Here is a 21166-nt window from a genome sequence, read left to right as displayed (position 1 = left end):
AATGAATCCCATTATAAAAAAGTATGGACATAAATCAAATGAATTATGGTGGAAAATGTTACAATCTGGTAAAAGAAAATCAATAACCTTAGCCATGGTTAAATTCTCAATTGCCATTCAGAAACAGCTATCATCACTTGAAGTAGCATGATTTTTCGTTTTAAGGAAAAATAACTCATTGAATTTTTTTTTTTTATTAAACTGTGACCAAAGATTGTCAACGGTATAACCAAACATCACAATAACAATAAAAAAATAAATAATACAAAAATAAAAAATGCCTCACTTTAAGAATGAGGCTACATGCTGCTCCGGTTTGATAGGGATTCAAGGGAGAAATATTGGTGATAACTTGAACTAACAGTATTGGCTGTAGAGGCCACTGTAAGCTTACATTTGTTGACATTCTTAAATGGTGCAGGCAGTATTTTTCTTCTGCCCCATGCAGGTTCATAATCTCATGTTCCACTTTTGTGGCCTCCTCTAAGTTAGTTATTTTGCTCAGTTCCCAGTTGGCCTAAGCCCTCTTAAACTGAGTTTTTGCAGGTAGATTATGGGTATAAGGATGTTGTTTAGGGTAGAGGTTCACATTCCTTAGAATAGCCCACACCATAGCCATATCCTTTAAGTTCATCCTTTCCTTGGGGCCAAGATCACTCCCAGTAACATACTGAGAGTTGTAACCAATTCTATGATTTAATCCATTGATAACATGTTCTAACAGTTTTTCTTTCCCAATGTTGTGTTCAGCTACGTTTAAAATAGATTATTTTATTTAAAAAAAGGTAAAAGGGCGAGTATGTTCCACCTAGTAGCATAGGAAGGCCCAACAGAGCCTTTTATCTAAATGATGTTTCGAATTTGGTTTCATCGTGAATGGCGTATTTTTGTCTACAGATCTTGCCAACAAACTTTCAACTACATTGCCCTATCTTGTATCGTTTTTCCTTAGCCCTTTTTTTTTATACATTAACATTATGATCTATAATCTTTTACCATTTAATATTTTGGAATATTTTACTCTGCAATTTTGATCATTTGAGAATAATGGATTTGGCAACTCTCCCCCACCCTCGGCATTTACCTAAGCTGTTGGAGCTGCATTTATAATATTAATATGTTCAACAAAGATGCAGTAATAATAACCAGAGAAGTTTCTAGAAGAACGAATGATAAACAAGTGGAAGCAGAATGAGAACCATGGGGACATAAGGGTTATTTCTAAAATATAGTTCTTATTTTTTAACCCTGTTGCTAGATTCTGCTTCACATCACATTACTCCAATCATTTCACAGTCCTGTTGTAACATACCAGACAAAATAAAGCTATGTCAGAGACACAAATGTACTTTATATGTTGCTATGTAAAATCCAAGGGTGCGACGGAATAATAGGAACGGGGCTAAGGAGAGAGAATGCAAAGGAGGACAGATAATTAAGAGAGGGTTGGTGAATTAGCTAAATGGAGATATCATTTAGGAGAAAGGGGAGAGTGAAAAAAGCAAACTTGGCAACTTTGAGACAGACCCACAGGGCCTGAATTGCAAAGCGTTCCGCTACAGAAAATAGGAGAGTGCCCTAGAGTGTCTGTGATTTTGCATCTACGTTTTCATAGCAGTTTTAGAAAACCGAACAATTGGGCAACGCTGGCAATGGATTAAGAATCCCTCAAATGATTATTTGCAAACGTGTTCACAGAGATTTATCCAAAGGGATCTTGATATATGCATGGAATCTCTGCTCCTATTCGACTGCTAGGTTTTCCACATTAGGTATAAAGTAACGTGCACATTGTGAATGCTGGGTGCAATCTCCCCATTAGCAGCAGCGGCCGTGTTTGTGAATCAGGCCCAAAGAATAGACCTAGTCAAGGAGATTCAGGGGAGCAGTGAGAGCGAGGCCGACAGAGGGAGATGTCAGCAACAAGTCTAAGCGAGATGAAGCTTGGCCAACACCGAGATAAACAAATAAGACAAACAACGCAAAGAAGAAAAATGACACACAGGCTGGCAAGTAGGCAGAGCGACAAGCTGATACATAGGCACACACTTTTGACTGATACTTCAAAAGGTAACACTTAGACACAATGAAGGGAACGATACAAAATAAACGGAGAGAGGCTTTGCAAGTTAATATTGCAGAGAGCTGTCACAGGCACAGCAAGAGAGTAATTGGTAGTAAACAGCTTCCTGGAAGCAAGGACAGTACTTTAGCACCCATCACTGTTAGCAAAAGCTGAGATCAGCAGAGCTATACGTGTTTTTCTTTTTTTTTTTTGTTCTTTCTATGCCGACAGGATACCTAAGACATTCACGGCATTAACAATCACTTTATTGGTTTGAGGCAGTTTGCACAGCTGCTGCGAGATTCGTTTTCTTGAATTAACCATGCTGCAGCCATCATTCAAAATTGTTGACAAGGTTGAATGTTCTGTGTGGCTGCAGTGCTACTGGCTGCTGTTTGCTTTGTGAATTGGAAATCAGACAAATTGGGAGTCTTGTCTACGTTCCGGCGATAATTTGCGGGCATATCTTAACAGACACATATAAATATGCATGTTACTATACACGAACACAAAAAAGGGTTGTTACAGTAATAAAAGTGACGGTGTAGCCTGCATTTGACAAGTTTGCATCACGCAGCAAGGCTATCTCAGCCCCTGATCATTCTTTTAAGGTTGACAGACGGAATAATATTGAGTTGTGTCATTATTATTAATTATGATTACTTTTTATTCTGCATAAGCCATTACAGTTCGTGCTCAAATGAACATCTACATTCATAAATACACATTGAATATATGAAAAATAGCGGCAAATGAATATTCTCACTAAAAGTGTCGAAATAGACATAATCAATATAAAAAGAAAACGCATAAAAAATCATGAAGAAAACATAAATATCACCTTACATTTCAATGGCTGCCCTGGCATCTTGTAACGCTGCTAACTTGAACTATGCACGATAGGGTTTTACATGGATTAGTATAGCATGAGAAGCATAATGGAATCTTTGAAAATCGGTGAAATGCAATTGACAACACAACCACCTATGTAGAAACTCTAAGCTAAGAGCACACTGCCATTTAACAGCATTGATTGTATATTGTTTCTGGCCCAGACGTGTTTATGGGCCACATAGGAATAGGGTATTATGTCATGCCACGTGCTTAAAAATGGAGCGACTTCTCCTGTCAGAGGAGGGCTAATTGCCATTCTTCAGTAAGGCATTCTGTATGCATTAAGCACTGCTTCACCTGTAGCATAAACCTGCGATACATTCGGTGTTTTGCCTTAGACATGTTCTTTCTAATAACTTTCACATTTCTGCTATAGGCAATTATTGCTCTAGGGTAATGTGTCAGACTAAGAAGTATTAACATTTTAATGCTTTTGCATGAAACTGTTCTTTTGTGCTTATGTTGTGTAGCTAGCCAGAACTGTCTCCTTTAATTATGACCTTTTAGCCAATTTATTTGGCAAATTAATCTCCAATCTTTCCAACTATTTAATGGGTATGTGCCTCCCCCTAAACCCACCTGGAGATAAAATTATGGTCTGACGGACTGTTTAGGGCCTGAATGAGTGGGTGTTCTAAGAGCAAGGGTCTAATTAAACCGAAGCCTGAGCAGGAGGTGAGGATGTAAGATTGACAAATTGCACATCTGAAAGTGAGGACTTGGATGTGGTGTAACAGTCAACAATTGTGTTGATCTGGCATAGTTGTGATGGACTGAGCATGAGTGTATTGAAGGTCTGAGAGTGAGTTGACGTTCTGTTTTGAGGTAAGTGAGATGTAGTCTAGTTGCTTTTTCAATAAATCCTCAGTTAACTGAGGAGGCAGCCCAAGGAGGGCAGGCCAAAACTCAGGTACATTAAGACATTGAATTGGCTGCTAATATTTCTAAGGGCTATATTCATATTCAAGCAACAACCAACACAAACATCAATAGCAGAGAAAACAACGCAATCCAACTTGTTCTTATGTATGTAGTCTTTCATGCTGACACCCTCTCACTTTCAAACTGTTATTGTATCTCAACTCAATGTGGCAATAAGACCCGAGGCGGCAGGCCAATACTGCCCCAGGTAATGCCCCCGGGGCCGTAGTTACAGGCCCGAGCGTAGCGAGGGCCTTAACTAAGCCCCAGGGGCATTACCGTGGGCGGTATTGGCCTGCCGTCGAGGGTCTTATAGCCATTAGTACCCCGGCCTGTTAGACCGGGGTACTAATGGAATTTTTTCGGTTTTGAAACGCTCCCTCGTTTCGAAACAGAAAAAAAAAAAAAAAGTTGCAAAAGAAATAGCCGCCGGGAAAGGGAAAACGTAGTCCATTTTCCCTTTCCATGGCAGCCATCGGGAGCAGACGTGCTGGGAACAGAAGTGTTTCCAGCGCTGTCGCTCCAAGAAAAGAAGAAAAAATAAGGTAAGTGGGGTTGGGAGGGTGTGGAGGGGATAGTTTGCGGGGGAGGGAGGTGTAGGAGAAAAAAACATACCTGAGTCCCCGGAAGAGGATGAAGGCAGCCTCCAGCCATGGGGAAGCTCGGAGCGGGGATTGCCCCATTTTGAGCCTCCTCATTGGCTAAGGGGCTGCCACGCCCCCCACCGGGAACATAGTACCCGGCACGCATGGCATACACGGGAATACTGTGTGATATGGCTCGGAAAAGAGCCAATCCACCCGCTGTATTCCCGGTGCGCAGCGCATGACGGGTACTAATGGTATTTAATGTATTTAGAATAAAGGGCTGCAATACTAATGGCAAAATGAACCAAATATTTTAAGCATGTGTGCATGTTAAAGAACTGCATTAGATACAATGTGAGTACATTGCAACATCATGCCAATACTTGGAATATATTAAGGTCGGATTGCATAAAGGCAATGCCTAGTATATGCTGTGATATGATGGCAATATATATTGTTGTTTGTCTACATATATTTATGTTGCCTGTGCATGCATTTATAGGATGCACCTGTGTTGTTTGCGCACCTCTGGTGTTATTTTAACTTTAAATGAGTTAATGTTTTGCCTTAATTACAGCTTTGTGGTTTGGCCAGTAAAGACTCTGGGCCTCATTCCGAGTATGGCGGTAAGGGATAGCGGCCACCGGTAACGAGACCGGTGGCGGTGATCCCTTATCGCCATACTCCGAGTTCCCTTTGCGCCCTCGCCCTTAACGCCTGCTCTGAGCAGGTGTTAAAGTCGAGGGCGCAAAGGGGCCTCCAAGTCAATAACGATGACCGTAATGAACGGTCACCGTTATTTGCATCTTCCCCATTCCCATTGAGCCCTATGGGGGCTCATTTGGGAATGGGGAAGAGCCTTGGTGAATGGGGAATTACCGCCCCGCCAACCTTGGAATGGGGCGGTAATTCCGCCATCCACCAAGGCGCTGCCGGTCCGGTTACGGCATCAACCAAGGCGTTAATAGCGCCATTGGTTAGCGCCGTACTCGGAATGAGGCCCTCTGTCTGACAACGTGACCCTTTCTCTTCCTGCAAGCCCATAATACCCTGCTTCCCCTCTCGACCCCATTCTTGGCCTCCTGTCTACAAGCATCTGAGAATGGAAATTGATTTAAATTTACAAAAGTCATATTTATTGGCCTTACTTATGTAGGTATTTCTTTTTTAATCCTAGGAGCTGCTATGATATGTTTGAAAATGTTTCCAAAATGGCATCTGAGTAAGATGCAGGTGGGAACATGTGCACCAGAGTGCTGTCGGGCCGATTGTTAGATTGAATCCAGGAAACAAAAGCAATTGATCATCACTAGGTGGGTTTTCAGCATGGCAAGATCACCATCGATCAATATTTTAATATTCAATGAATCCATGAGCCTCCTTTGTGGACTTTACATTTGACTTCAGTCGTGTTCCACGCAGCAGATTATGGAAGAGACTGGTCACCTCCTAGCCACTGGTGAAAGCCCTTATTTCTCTTTGTAGTAATGATGAAGGAGCCGTACCATAGACCCTGCAGGGGATTCAATACACACCTTCCCCATCCGGAAGGGAAAGTGTGAGTGATTTGACTTGGCTCCAACTCTGTTTTGTTTGTCCAAAGCCCCTTTGTTTGCAATATTTGACAAAGTGCTCCTGGACGCCTCAATATTAGGAGCTGATAGGATCCCGCTCCTTCTTTTTGCAGATTACACAGTGCTCATTTCGATGACTCTGACTGGTCTTTGCAAGCAGTGTGAACTCATCCTTTCATTTTGTCAGAAAAATTGATTGGAATTCAATCAGTCTAAAACTGAGACCTTTGCTTTCCATCCACCATGAAAGAGGCCACCAAAGATAAACATTACTATCAGGGGACGACACTTGAGCACGTTAATGAGTATGACTATTTTGGTTTAAGATTGAAGAGACAGGGCCTCATTACACGGTAGGCGGTGGACCAAGGTGCTATTAGCACCTTGGTCCATGCCGGTAAATTACCGGCACCGTCTTGGCGGAAAGGGGAATTACCACCCTACTCCAAGGTTGGTGGGGTGGTAATTCCCCCTTCCACCATTACCCTTCCCCATTCCCATTTTTGCCCCATAGGGCATAATAGGAATGGGGAAGGTGCTAATTACGGTACCGCAAATTTGCGGTGCCGTAATTAGCAGCAAGGTCCCTTTGCGGGTTGGGTTTTAACGCCTGCATAAAGCAGGCGTTAAATTCCCCAACCCGCAGAGGGACCTCGTAATACGGCGGTAAGGGTTAATGGTCACTGTTACCATTAACGGTGACCGTTAACCCTTACAACTGTCTGTGTAATGAGGCCCTAAGGGCTATTAGCACCTTGGTCCATGCCGGTAAAATACCGGCACTGCCTTGGTGGAAAGGGGAATTACCGCTGTATTCCAAGGTTGGCGGGGCGGTAATTCCCCCTTCCCCCATTGCCCTTCCCCATTCCCATTTTTGCCCCATAGGGCTCTATGGGAATGGGGAAGGCGCTAATTACGGTGCCGCAAATTGCGGTACCATAATTAGCACCCTGGTCCCTTTGCGGGTTGGTTTTTAATGCCTGCAAAAAGCAGGCGTTAAAGTCTCCAACCCGCAAAGGGACCTCGTAGTAAGGCGGTAAGGGTTAACACTCACCCTTACCATTAACGGTGACCGTTAACCCTTACCGCCATCCGTGTAATGAGGCCCTAAGTGTTCTTGTGCCGGTAACATTGAGAAAGCTGAATCTACCCAGAAGAGATCCAGTAATGCGCTCATTAAATTTGCAAGTGTAAATAGTAACAGTGCCATATGACCATCAATGCTCGTGTATTATGCCAAGGCAAAATCGGTGACCCTGTTTGCTCCTGAAATGTGAGGTCACATGAAAAATAATTAACCCTCTACTTTACAGAAGTTGTTTCTAAAACAAAATATGTCTTCTAAAGAGTATACCAAACCCACCTTTAAAACTGTAATTAGATTGGAATGATATTTCATATAATATGGCTCTGATGCCAATATGTTTGTGGATTAGAATATAGTCATCCCCAATTTTTTTTAAATACCATGAAGCTGTATTAGATGTGAATCATCAAGAATGGGGGATATGTATGCCATTGATGCAGACATATGAAGACCATTTGTATGAGAATAGATCAAACAGACCTTTGGAAAAACCCATTCCATATCACTGTATGTTACATTATTTGATATTTGTATAGGGCCTACTGCCATTGGTGTGACTTCAAAGCACTGTGGTGTGGAAGGCCCTTCACATGACTGTTGTCTGTGCACACATGGAAATAAAAGAGCAGTACATTACATGCAAATATTAATTAGAATCAGGTGTCAGTGACTTTGTGACAGCTGAACCACATTTTGCTGTATTCTTTGAGTAGCAGTGCAAGAGGGGGAAAGGGCATTATAACACGTCTGTCTACTGTCTACAGTTCAGGCTTATGCTATACTTTACATGCAGAATACATAGTGTGAGGAACCCTGTGGATCCCTCACTAAAACCCTGCCTATGTTCTCCTCCCAGGGGCCCAGGAGAGGGCAGACACTTCCTGATCCCAATCCTGGTGTTGGTGTACTGTAGGAGGATCACCTGGGTGGAGACAAGCCCCTGGGTAAAGACAGTATTTTTCCTCTAACAGGGATATTTTTACCACCATGCCAGAAGAGGTTATAGCCTTTGGTCTGTCTAATATTTTTCAACCTCCATTTAAAGCGAAGATGGTCAAATCTAAGATTGGAACATCCAGAACGTTTGCCTCAAAAGAACAAATCTTTTACCTCAAAAGAACAAATCTTTTTTTAACCATAACATGAAATGTCCTGCTCTATACTGAAGGTACACTACTAGGAATAGTAGAAGTGTTGCCTTCTCTGTGCCATCTGTCTTGTGAAATCCACAATCCCTCTTCTAAAAACACTAAGGGAAGTGAAGTTACACTTAAAAGTATGAACAAATTGGGAAAGCCTAAATTCACTAAAGTGAACTACATGTCCTAGAATACAAAAGGGCTGAAGAGGCATGTAGAAGTGAGAGACAGGTTAGTAGGCCTAACAGCCTTGGCTAGGCAATTAAAATTAAGGACCTGCACCTGAAATCAGTTGCCTCACCTGAGATGCTTACAAGTCTGCAGCAAGATGGGGAAGGACAAAGGAGCCGGGGAATGAGCTGGAGCTGGAAGACTGTCAGCAGTAGAAAGAGAAGAGCATTAAGCTGGAAGTTCATGAGGAAGTGTGATCACCTAAGGGTGCTGGGATGAGAGATAAGCAGATTTCACCTGCAGGTTCTGAGTTGTTCCTGTATTCAATGACCCTGCTTTGCCCTGGCTGCACTGAGAGAGACGTGCTGAGATTGAAGGTCTTGCCAGCTGCACCTAGTGGCTGGAGTGAAGGAAACTCCCTGTGGCCGAGGCGGGACCAGAGACACCCATGCTGCAGAGGGATGTGGGTCCCAAGAGTGCCTAAAGTAGTAATAAAAGGAGAAGTCTGGAAGTGGAAGCAGCCCTCAACCGCAGTGTTCCCAGAGTCGGTGAGTGAAGCTCCATGTTCAGTCTCACTGAATAACCCTAACCAGCTCAATTGTAACTCACATAAGAGTGGGAGCAAGTAGAAGTTGTTCATAGTTGAGAAAGGTCCTAATAAAAATGGAAATTTATCACACGCACATCAGATGCCAACCGCATTGCTTGCATAAAATGAAAAGCTTTCCATTTCCCATTGTTGAACTACATATGTTTATTGGAGTGTTTTTTCCCGGCTCCAATTAGAAGAGGAATGCTTTCCTGAATCATTTTGGAAAGTTTAAACTGACTTTCACAACCTGAAACAAGGATTATTACAACAAAGAGAGGTCGCATGTGGACAATTGTGATTCCTGATCAGAGTAAAATCTCACTGCTTGATAATGGACGGTAACACTCATCCTTATAGTTCTTTAAAGTTGAAAATCGTCATCAAAGATTTGTTGAGTCTATCTAAATTTGTATCTCTTGTGAAGCTTGAACCTTGTAACATCTAGAACAAATATTCTATAAACATAGAAGTTGCTGAATTAAAGAGAAGAGCAAGCATTGCTAAGTCAGTAAGCTAAACTTTCAATAGTGAAACCAGCCCTACTGAAATCTAACCACCTGCATTCTGAAGTTGTTGAGGTTGTTAAAGTTCCAGTGCCCTCTGATACAAGTGTTACGCGGTTATCCAAATCTGTAAGAGTAGCAATACAGCCTCAGGTCGCTACTGGAACCACAAAGGTGTGAATACAGGTGGGGAAGGGATCTGTGCACTTGTAAGAAGATTAAGAAAACAATCTATAATGCTTAGACTATTGAGAGAGAAGTAGTCTGGAAGCAAGGGCAGATTATATGGGTGACAGCAAGACAGACTGAAGAGGCAAAGAAGCTACTCTTTCCTTATCATATAGGAAAGAAGAGTGCCTTGCCTATCTGTGGAGGTCAATGCGTCTTGTCTATAAATTGCCTAACAATCATAAAGTACCAAGTTGAAGCAAGCAGAAAAGAACTGTGGTTGTCTATAATATTGTCAGTGAATGTTGTAATAAAAGTGGTTGAAGCAGTGGCACACTGTGGAGCAAAGGAGCCTGCCTCCACAGTTACGGTAGTTGTCAAGAGGAAAGCAACACCCTACGAAGACTTTTCATGACTCAATATATCAAAGACTCAACAGAGGTTGGAAACACATGGGCAGTTGATGAAGCAAAAGTGGTCCCTTGTATCTTTAAACTGTGGCAATACCATCCTGGAAAAAAACATATCCATGATTACCATTGGTGCTGTTTTCTTTGCTGGAATTGGAAGGGAAAACTTTTAACAGAAAGCTACAGAACTGTTACCAGTGGATTTTTTTTTTAATGAATTTTTACTTCTTTTGGAACTCTTAACAACTGATTCAAGATTGTACTTTTCTTTATGCACACTTGGAGAGATTGACAATCCTGGGAAAGGGATCTACCCAGGACAGGGGTGGGTCATCCAAATCACTGATTGTTTGGTAATCACATATTCATGTTGTATGTTTTACTTTGACTGTTTTATTGTTTAGTGTGAGGGCCAGTTTTGTGTATGCTAGGAGAAATCCACTTAGAACTTAGATCAGGCAAGGATGTTCCCGGTGGAGTAGGTTTAGTGAGGGTTTATGTACACTTTCTGTTATTGATAAATTGTTAACACTGAGAAGACTACAAGCAGTTGTCCACCTCACATTTCTGACCCCTCACAATAAACACTGAAAAACATGTAGTCAAGGCAAAACAACCTGCAACCCTACATTCCTATGACTGGCTTCATGCATACGGTTCCATTTCACTAGTATACTTTGCCCTGCTCTCTCTCTCTCTCTTTCTCTCTCATTGTATCATATGTGCAAAACAATTACCTGTGAGTTGGAAGATGAGGGAGAAGGGCCAGTCAGTCTGTAAACTCCATCCAATTACCATAAGCAATAGCTAAGAGTTATGGGAGGCAAGAACCTTTGGTTCAGAGAATGGGCTACTTGAAATGTGGGCCCACAGTCACCCATTTTGCTTTGCTTTGCATGTTGGTTGGCAGGCTTAGAGATGCCTCAAAGCTAACTCTAGAATGCTCAGGAGCTGTGCCCAGTGGCCTGATGGGAATTATGTCTATATGGGAACGGCAATACAAGTATTTGTCAGGTATTCGCAGGCCTTGGTCCAGACAGGGGGAAGAATCCCTAGCAATTTCATCCAAAGGTCTGTCTCCTTCAAGCCCCAAACTCATTTTAAACAGTCTGCAGTGAATATCAACCTCCATCACCACCAACAGACACAAACGCACCAGGTTTGACATGGCACAAGGCCTTTGGTATCAGTTAGGCTGCAACACTGCAGGGATTCTTCATGATGAAACGCTGAGCAGAACAGATGGAGGGAGGGATGGGCATTCCTTAAAAATGTGCTGCACCTTGAAGTAAAAAAGAGGGCGGGGAGGTGCAATGGCTGCAGGATGGTGAAGAACAGTGTGTTGGCAGTGACATATAGGGGGAATGGGGATGGGGCTATGATGGGCTTTCCAATAAGTCTGCTATCTCGAGTTTGCCATTTCTCTAGCACCTTTCTAGTTAAGGGTATCAGGGTTTTTTTCCTACCTGTGCCACAGCTAAAATGATGGGGGCTGGGCAAAAACAGCTGCCATGCTTTATTCATCGAGATTCTAAGGATGGTACTTCCAAGGGCATTGAGGGGCTGTCAATGATTAGCACACGCACAGGGTTTAAGCTGTTTCCCACAGGAGTGCTCCTGTTACCAGGCAAGGTTCTGCCTCACCCACTAACATCTATTGTCAATACCGAAGAAAGAGTAGTAGGAGAGTGGCTGCCGGGCTGTCTCTCTGAAGCACTTGGGGTGTTAACTGAATTGTGCTCTTACATTTACAACTTTTGTAGAAGTTGGTAACATGTCTTGGGGAAATGTCAGAGAAGGCAGAAGCTGAACCCTAGGCAGCTGCTGTGTGTGCCCATTGTGACCAAAAAAACAATGGGTCATAGCACCCCCTTGGTTTCATACTAAAACAGCTAATAAATGTAAAGAGGCGATGTGCAACACAAAGATGAAACCTGCAGTTCCCTGAAAAGAGGCTAAATAACATTTGTGTGGCTAGGATCAGGCATTTTGTAAGTGCCTATACCACTGTGTAAACTGGGTATACAGGTTGTACAGTGCCACTGTAAGAGCCCCTTTAGCCATGGCAAATCATACATTCTGATTAAATCCTTGTTTAGGGAGATGGGTCATTATAGTAGTATATCAGACTGCCAACAGTCATGTCATCATGTTTTATTCTTCCAGCCGTGGTACAAGGGTTTGAGAGTTGCTTACTTAATACTTTTGTTGAAAAGACATAGTGCCAGCCATATTAGTGATGCTCTGTACTTTTGCATAACATACACAGACGTTAATATTTTCTCAGTTGTTGCCCATTTTGGGCCCGATTCATGGACTATTTCCACGGTTCAACGTGACTTTGCACTGCTGAAAAGTGCCGTTGCACTACTGACACAAATCCTGATTCATGGATATGTGCAAAGTGTTTTTTGCAGTGCATATTCAGAGCAAGAGGTCATTTTTGCAGTTGAAAATCACTTTTCAGCAGTGCAAAATCACTTTGAACCGGGCAATATTCCATGAATCAGGCCCCTTATCTATAAAACATGGCTCTGTAGCAGTAAACAGACTGCTGACTCTACAATACAACAATGCACAATTCCTAGTGCTACTATGGAGTCTATCTTATTTTATTAACTTTTTATTTTCTCATTGATACTGTGTCCTTGTATTTGTTATATTTATATAGGTGACAAGCATTTATGAGCAAAATGTATTTATTCAATATTTTTATGTGCCATGAACTATGTTTTAACAATATTTTACTGTAAGGATTGCTTTTGTATTGCGTGTATGCTACGTTAGCGGTGTGTGTGGCACTAAAGCTTGAAATGACAATACATTCCTTGAGCATGATGCCACATATGCAGCCCTTAGACTTCATATGCTCCTGCTGCCACTGCTCCTCCTCCTAATTGTCACACAATAGAATGTGAATAATTTACTCATTTCAATATATGGATATTGACCGGTTCATTAAGCTACATTGAATCTTGGCTGTTTACTCATACAAAAATCATGTGATCATGACTATTCCACAAACTTCCCGCAGAGATTCTCTGTTTCTCCTCTCAAGTGTCCACCAATTGTGTCTTGTTTGTTAACTTCAAGAGACAGACACTGACTGTCATCTTCCACCTTCCTTAATGTCTACTACTTTATCCCACACAAATCACAGGAGCAATGAGTATCCCACTTGCCTCTACCATGATTTGACTTCTCATCCTAACAAGTCTTAGATAGTGATGTATGTGTCACTCATACAATTGAAGAGAGAGGCTCTGACTCAGACCAACCCCCTAATGGGATCTCTGATACTTTCTTCCACACAAATGACAGAAGCATGAGTCTTGGACAGGTTGCCCTAAGGGATTATCTTTTCTCCCTTTTCCTTCTCACGGGTATCACCCAATGTCTCCTTTGCTCACTTCCAGAGATGGACATTAACTGGTATTTTCCACTCCTCTTCTATGATACATTCTCCCAGAAAAGAACTTTGAGATGTGCTTCACACAAGCGACCCACATAGCTAGTCCCTCTTATTTCCCGATTATTTTCCCAAGTGTCACCCAATGACATTTCACGTATTTAATTATTTATTTATGTTCTGCACATTTGTATTGTGCCTATACAGCCAAGTTCTTTCCAGGTGCCACAAGGTGGGGTAGGAGGACAAGGAGAAAAACCATACTGGTTCTGGATATGCGTGATTTGACCGTGCAGAATTGTTTGCAGTGGAATTGACCGTGGTCAATTTTGCCATGAATACAATATTGCTGTGGCCAAATCTGGCAAAATCTTGACCCCCCCACAACATCCGCCACCACCCCCACAATTAACTTGTGCTTCATTGTTTCCTTCTGACCATTTGGTGTCTGATCCGTCCCTCTTACGTGGGTCAGATCCGAATCTGCAGGGTACGCTTTTCTCTCTTTTTTTTTCTCTTCTCCACCTTCACTCCTCAGGAAGTAGTGGACACCCCTGCCACCCCCGACCCCAAGGCAATCGCTACCAAACATGGAGAGCGGGGGACACCCCTGCAACCAATGCTCCCCGAACAAATTGGACAACACCGGTCCTACTTGGCCTTGTGACATTTGGACTGTGCAAGTGCAGAACAGGGAGTGCTAAAGGGGGAGTCAGGGCAGAGAAGTGATAGGTAGAGGGAAGGGTGCAGTGCAGGTGGCTGGGCCATGGGCTATGCAAGTGCTAAGGGAGCCAAGAGGGTGAGTGCATGGGGTGCACAGGGGCTGGGAAGTGCTAAGGGAGCCAGAGGGAAAATACCAGGGGAAGAGGTAGACTAGTGTGAGAAGGGTGGACCAGACTCAGTAAGCTAGTCAGGGACGGGTGCCCGAGGGAAAGGCTGGTTGAAGAGAAGTTTGGAGAGACTGGTTGAGGAGGTCCTGGCCCCAGAAGATTCATAAGGGACCATGAACCAGTCACAATGGCAGGGAACAATTAGCAAGGTAGGGGGATGTCGAAGGAGGAGGAGAAAAGGAAGGCCTTGAGAAGCTTCTGGGAATTTAAGGAGATCCGGCTCAAGTCTGAGGGCAACAGGGAGGCTGTTTCACTTGTGTCTCATTCATTGACTTCAAGACACAGACAGATTTTGAAACTTGACTACTTTCGAATGGATTGTGTCCTCCCACGTATTCCTCACATTGTGATATGGCGATAACGAATATCACAAGATGAGGAATTTGTGGGAGGAACATCCAGTCGAAAGAATGTTCCAGCTGGTAAGAAACTTGTTCTTCTCTCATGCAAGCTGAGGGATATTTCAATACATGCCAATGCACCCTACTACACCCCTTTGCCAATGGGGAAAGAAAACTGCTATAAATGGAGGCAATAACCCTGTGCGCGCCAAATCTGCAAGATGGCGCATGGTTCATAAACCACAAAAAGGCTGTACAACCTGCCACACAGGCAAAGCTGGTGTAAAAACATCCGTCAACTGTCACCTGGCACCTGTCACCTGAATCAAGGCCACAAAAGTGGGCTAAAATGCGAAAATGTCTTGAAAACAAAGTTCTCTTAGTAAATTGCAATCTTCAAAGTGCTGTTTTGGTGCTAAATTCTGTCATCTTTCCAGTGAATTATGGGAAGGAAAAGTGTGCTGAAATCAAAAATTCTCCAGGCAGTCAGAGGAATCCAGACATCACTGCCTGACAGCTGCCTAAGGAAATTGGCTGTCAAACACAGTTTTATCATGTTTCCTTTTTCCTGAAGAAGTGAAAAATCCTCCGGTTTAAAGCATTTTTCTGTGAAGGGCTTAATTCATTTAAAATGTCAAAATCCATTATAAACTCTGTTCATTTTATATCTTTTAAATAAAAGCTTGTAGGTGAATCTTACAGTAACCCAGTGGAAGTAACTGCAAAATTCTGATTGGGCAGTGCATGGCCTGGGAAAGTTGACATCTCAGCTTGACACTCCTTGCTACAGGAAGGCTTAAGTGATGCTAATGATTCCTGCATAATGACAACATGCAGCACAATGGGACCTCAGTAGACTTTCGTCTGGGGCTGAGCCAAGGACAATGGCAAGCTGCCCAACCAATCTCTACAGGGGAGCTTCCTTCCAGGAAGGGGGACACACCTCCCTAATCAAAGGGCTGGACAGCTGCTGCCTTGGAAAGGGGATGTTACAAAAGAGAATGTTAAAAGAATGTTAATGATAAATCCTTACCTGTGATTTAAAGTTAAAACTCTTTAACTCAACAACCTAAAGAGGCATACATTTGAACATTGATAGACATTAACCTAATTCAGGCTCTTGAGTTTAAGACCTTGATGAAATCTGTACCATTTAAGGATCCAAAGTTGTGAAAAAAGTCTCATTATAGCAGAACGATTAATGTTGCAAACCCATGATTGTATGTACATGGTCCACTGATAATTACCCGGAGATGTACTGAGTTAGAAATGATTAATCCAAACTGTTAGGTTTAAATTTGATAAAAAATCCATAGAATAAGAAAGAAAGCTCACACACAGATGGGGATTGAATGTGAATGTAGACAATCAAATATGAAATATATGGGTCCAATTTTATTAGGGTACATAATGTTAGAAATGTACATTTGTGCAAAAGTTATGTTTTGGGTAAGAATCAAGGTGGGAGTTCCTAAATCACATCATAAAGATGACAGCTCTGTTCAGACTTCCAACCAGGAAAAAGCATGTGCCTGAAGCCACTCACAGTCGTGGGGGTGTGTTTTTGAAATTCTGCCCATACCATAAACTTTGGTGATGGCATTTGACAGTATAAATATAGGAGCTCCACAACACATAAGATACACTGCCTCCAGAACCCATCCAGATTTACGTGCAGCACTTTGATCCATAACTCTTCATCTTGAAGCTGACTCCAGAACTCTTTGAAGATCCAGATTTATTTGCAGAATCCAGACTTAGCATTGCTGAACTATTGCTAGCTTGACCCAATTGCAAACCTCCAGAACTTAAAAGAATAATTCTGATTCAGATTGGCTTGCTACCATTAAAGGCGTGTCTGCTGAAACACGCATCCTGTAATCTGCCGTGTCCAGTGACCAGAAGGGCCATCCTAATCCAGCCTGAGGCGCAATCCAAAATTGACCAGAACTACGCCGCTGATCCAAATCCCTCCAGAGGTGCCCTGCTGCTGATAGACCTGATCCAATCCAATGACCAGAACTGCCGGTCCAATTTAATTACAAAGGACTGTAAGTATGAATAGGAAGAACAGTGACCCATGGTATATCTGCATTGTATCATCCCAATCTCAACCCATCCCATCTTTAAATTCAGAACAATAGTATTGTTAGAATCCTTCTTGCGCTGACTTTTGTCTCATCTGTGTTACAAAACCATAACTCCTTAGTGATTTTGAATAACTAAAGTAAATCCCAGAAATTGAGTATCCACCACAGATTGGTTGTGATGGCCACGTAGCTGTGAAGTTTCATGTGTGGCATCCTCTTTTTCATACTCCTTAATATAGTATAAGAAAACCTGAAAACCTGTCTGTCATTTTTAAAACCAAATTCCTCTTTTCATTTTCGCGCCTAAAACGCCTCTCACTAAAGCCTCTATATCCTCTTCACTTTTAAAGATAGAAACGAAATTACAACTCTCACTGATGCCTAAGACCCTTAGCTACATCCAAAACCGCATGGCAGAACAGTGTATTTGACCCATTGTTCTCCAATATCGCATAGTAAAAGTTTGCCGCGAATTTGCAAAGTTCAAAAGTTTACACGTCTTTGTCCCATTTCAAAGTGCTTCTTCTATCCCATCTTGATCTAAAGTGTGTACTGTTGTTTATATCATAACTCATGTGTGTTTGGACTTGTTTAGTGTAGCTTTTCTCAGAAATTCTATCCATTTAAGCATTTTGCACCCTTTTGCATTATTTTACAAAGCAATTTTAACCTGTCAGTTTAAAAGTGTCCTTTGCCAAAAACGGTTTTCTGTCTTGTTGGGGGACGGAAGATTGTATCTAACTCTAGACATTGTCTTTCATTCATGAATACCTGCTGATTACTCACATTTGTGTAGGTTTGCTAATTTGTACTATAAATACATTCTATTATAAATTCTATCAAGTATACTAACGTACTCATGTAGAAACATAGGCATTGTGTGCAGCATACATGATGGAAGTGCAATATTTGCCATATTCAATAATGAAATTATAACTACTTTCTTATTACAGTTTTGCATACTGTCAAACATGTAATAAGTAGCTAATAAAACCTACTTACTACAGACAAAACACAAATAAATAACAACACATACAAATATGAGTATATACATGGAAAGTGAAGTAAGCAAAAAAGCAATAGTAGTAGCAGAAAGTGTACATAACCTAACTAATTATCTTTATGCAGAGAAATGATTGTTCTGTTTCAAAGGTGCAATTTACCCTATGTATATGTATCCTATGATGTGACTGCACCCTAAAGAAAGTAGTGTGAGTACAATGCATACCAATATGAATATATACAGGGAAAGTACAGTAATTAAAAAAAAACTATCAGAAAGTGGTGATAACCCTACTGATTATCTTCATGCACAGAAACCATTGCTGTCTTTCAAGCTTGTGTCTTCCTTTATGTATATGTTTCATACGATATAACTGGACCCTAAGAGAATTACTGTAAGAACATACTTGAGGGATAACTCTACAAATATAGTACCTTTTCAATTGTTATTTCCTGCCTGTTACCGAAAGAAACCATGTGCCCTAGATATGTCAGTAAAGGAATAAAGGGGGAGCCAGACATATGATGTAATCAGTGATGTCATCAATGACATTTGTGATGTCATCTTTGATTTCCTGGCTGTTAGTCTTAGCAGTGCACAGTGGTGGCACAAGTTATGGCACAAGTTATGGTTGTTTAACTTACCATAACTGGCGAATTTCAGGGGTTTTTCGGTTTTACTTAGAACCCTAACGTCCCTTTAACAACATTTTTTTACTGAATTTCATAGGTTTTTAGTAGCACAACATAACCATAACATACCTTTAGCAAAGGTTTTTTACTGAATTCCATAGGTTTTTGGTAGCACAGCTTAATAATAATATCCCTGACTTTATATACATGTAACATAGAACATACTGAACCCCTGCTACTGAATTTGATGTCCACGGATTCTTCGTATGTCCGCGGACAGAAGCGGACAACAGAAACACTACCCAAAAAGTCAGGGGGTATCTTAAATTGTTTTATCATACCATATGAACACTGCACAAGTTCACAAACCAGCACACATACACATTATATGTAGTAATAAATAAGAAGTGTAAGCCATACATGTAACACATCAACCATTCATTTAAATACAATATGTAATCAAATGGAATATACCAAAAGAAGAAAGATAGGCTTCCAACATAATTACCTCACAGAAACTGAACAACTAGGAGCAACAGTAGAGCTACGAACCAGTAAGAACACAACTTACCAGAAGCTAGTAAGTGTACTTCATTTTTATTATATATTTGTAAAATTTCTGTATTAGATACAAAAAAAGTGATATAATTTTCCTTTCTCACAGAAATGTCCAGTACTCGGGATTGGCTTGAGGAGAATTTCCCATGTGAGGAAATGTCTGAAGATAGTGAACCTAATGGTAGACACTTCTCTATATAAACCAATTAATAAGTATTACTTTATATACACTTAACATATAAATCTTTTTTCTTGTACAGACCATACAATCATTGAAAATAGTACACCAAAAGAAATATTGGTTAAGACTCTCCAGCGCATGAAAGAAAAAATTGACATGCACATGACAAATTTCAACAGTTTGAAAAGCTTTGTGGAGGATCACTTGAAAGAAAAAACTAGATACCATTGTCCCACATGTACCTGTCCCCCTCATCATATCCCAGTCAATTATCCGCAAACCCTCTCCATGAACAAAAACGTTTTGATGAGACTTCCATCCCTTCTTCACCTACTATGAATCCTCTTGAAACCCCCAATTCTCCTGTGTTTGTCTCAGTTTCTGCTTCCCCTTCTCTTTCATAAATTTTACATCTATATATAATAAAGTAAAATTATTATATGTGTCCTAATTCATTTCTTTTTTTTTTTTTTAAAGCAGTTGAGGTGTCCGCGGACAGCACAGGTTTCCGGAATGTCCATAATAAAACGAAAATGGGGGCATCCTAAGGACACTATACCTGTCCGTACTCTTCGCAGGCAAGTTGAAACTGTTCTAAGAACAAACGAGGTGTCCGGGATGTCAACTATTAACCAAAATGGAGATGTTCTAAGAACATTATACCTGTCCGTAATGTTCGCAAGCAAGTCCAAACTGTTCTAAGAACACATTTGGTGCCCGGGATGTCCGCAATCAAACAAAATAGAGGTGTCTTAAGGACACTATACCTGTCCGTAATGTTTGCAAGCAAGTTGAAATTGTTCTAAAAACACACATGGTTGAAGGCCATGCACCCAAGACTCTAGGCCCTGGCGGCAACCACCGCACCATATCACACCCATCAATCACACCCATAGAATCAAACATTATAAGCTACTATGGGTGTGATATGTGGTGGTGGTGGTTGAGGCAGGGTGCATGGGTGAAGGCTGTAGGCTGCAGGCTGTATAGTCAATACACTAGGTCTTGACCACAACCACTGCACAATATCACAGCCATAGATCACACCTATAGATTTGATTATCTTTCAAATGGTTTTAATTATACTTACTGCATGATTTGTTGACATTCGATACATTTTTTACATGAGTTTGGTACTTGGAGGAACTATTCTTTTTCAAGTTCTGTGATAAAAGAAAAGAGCATGTTAGTTTATGTATTCTATAAAGACTTATTACATTCCATAATAGATATTTCAGCTTTTTTGTTTTTTGACCCTCATATTTCATTTACAAACCAGTGTACTGTGCATTTTGCTCAGTTTCTGTGTGTGTTTTTGAAATCATTGGATCTGTGGGAAAAAAATCCTTGTCGGATTAAAAAACTCTTTTTTGTTATGCTACAGTCTATTTGTTTGTTTCCTTTCAGTGTTTACTTCTTGTTTCTGGTTAATGTTCTATCTGTTGGATTGTTGAAGATTTCTGAAGCAGTTGCATACCTGATGGCGTATTGTAACTGTCTACTTTTTGTTATAATTTATTTGTATTCGTTTATCTCTTTGGTTGTTGTACAATCTTGGGCTAGTTATAGTTTTTTCATTGATTTTTTTAATGTTGAAGTACAGATTAGGTATTACATTTTGGTTTTAAGAATATTAAATAAGCGTTTGAAAGATTTGCTGGTAATCTCTGCTTTAGAGTAATGGTACTATCATTACGTTCCAACCATCCACATTTCTTTTTTGTATATGCAGTGTAATGACCTGCATTGGTTGTGGCTCCTACGTGGTAGATTATACCTATTGTTGTGAAGGTTTTTCTACCAAGTGATACTTGACCATGTGTGAATCCAGTCAGCTTGCAGTTGTTTTGGTACCATCTGCATTATAACGTAGAAGCATTAGTATTAAGTATTTACCATGTGTTTGTATTAGTAAGGTGGAGCGATTATCTGAATTACAGTTAGTACATAA

The sequence above is a fragment of the Ambystoma mexicanum genome, chromosome 5p (genome assembly GCF_040938575.1).
Source record: "Ambystoma mexicanum isolate Mex_15411 chromosome 5p, UKY_AmexF1_1, whole genome shotgun sequence".
Lineage (NCBI taxonomy): Eukaryota > Metazoa > Chordata > Amphibia > Caudata > Ambystomatidae > Ambystoma > Ambystoma mexicanum.
This window is presented reverse-complemented; position numbering follows the sequence as displayed.